Source organism: Xenia sp. Carnegie-2017, unplaced genomic scaffold (genome assembly GCF_021976095.1).
Source record: "Xenia sp. Carnegie-2017 unplaced genomic scaffold, XeniaSp_v1 HiC_scaffold_6, whole genome shotgun sequence".
Classification (NCBI taxonomy): domain Eukaryota; kingdom Metazoa; phylum Cnidaria; class Anthozoa; order Malacalcyonacea; family Xeniidae; genus Xenia; species Xenia sp. Carnegie-2017.
In genome coordinates, this window is record NW_025813526.1 from 3,026,787 (window position 1) to 3,027,949 (window position 1,163).

At 37.3% G+C, this 1,163-nt stretch overlaps 1 long non-coding RNA gene across 1 annotated transcript; it reads right to left on the reverse strand.

Moving 5' to 3' along the window:
- Window positions 1-568: 568 nt before the first annotated feature.
- LOC124457681 lies at window positions 569-941 on the reverse strand. The gene is made up of 2 exons (XR_006952728.1): window positions 771-941; window positions 569-687 (listed from the first exon to the last, which is right to left on the reverse strand). It is a non-coding gene; the product is annotated as an uncharacterized LOC124457681 (long non-coding RNA).
- Between the last annotated feature and the right edge of the window lie 222 nt (window positions 942-1,163).

Sequence of the window (1,163 nt, forward strand, 5' to 3'; positions counted from 1 at the left end):
TTTGGAGGACAATATCATGTACAGGAACTTCAAAAGAACTGGGAAAAGCAACAAAACAAGAGATGCAAACCAACAAAAACAAGCATACCATCAAAGAAATTCAAGCATGATCATACAAGGAAGCAGCCATGTGAAGAAGATGAGTGCAAGATTGTGAAGGAAAGGAAGTCGGATGTGAGTTTACTAAGCAAGATGAAGACACCAAATTATCAATTAAATGAAAATGATGAAGACGTCATTATCAAAAATGGTCTGCTTACAGACATTCACATTGGCAAGGCCCAAAATTTGTTGAAGCAACAATTCCCAAGCATGGAAGGCCTCCAAGCAACAACATTAGGTATGGTGCAAGAGTTTGATGTCATGAAAGGTAAATTCATTCAAGTTCTTCACACTGGTGCGAATCACTGGATATGCATTAGTAACATTCATTGTAACCAAAATAATGCTGTTAAACTCTATGACAGTATGTACTCAGGAATTAGTAACACAGTTAAAAAGCAAATTGCTAGTCTGCTATACCTTCAGTCAGAAAATGTTATCGAAAGCCAGTCACCCAACAGACAAATGGATATGACTGTGGTATATTTGCCATTGCTTTTGCTACATCATTGTGTTATGGACAGGATCCCAGCAAGATAACTTTCAAAAGGAGGAATATCCGAAGTCACTTGTGGAATTGTTTTACTAAAGGCAAAATTAAATGCAAATGTTTCCATCTGTACCAAGAATGTCAAGCCCTGAACAAACATCACACAAGGTTCTTATACCAATTTACTGTAGATGTCGCCTTCCATATGTCAGGGAGGAAGATGACATGGTTGAATGTGTCAGTTGTGACATTGCATGCCTAATTATATTTATATACTGTAATGACGTAGGTAATTCCTTATTTAATATGCATGTGTAATGTATATAAGAACCTGTGTTTATCTAAGCCCGGCATTAAAATACAAGACTTGTTACATGGTGGTAGCGATTAGGAAAAGTTTGTTCTTATCGAATAGCAGAAGGATTTTCTAGGCCAACACGACTCTCGTTTGAAGGCAACGTTGCTGAGAATTGGCGTCGCTTCAAACAGAACTATGAAATATACATTGTTGCTGCAGGACATAGTCGGAAATCAAAGAAAGAAAAGTCATGCATCCTCTTAAATCTAGCTG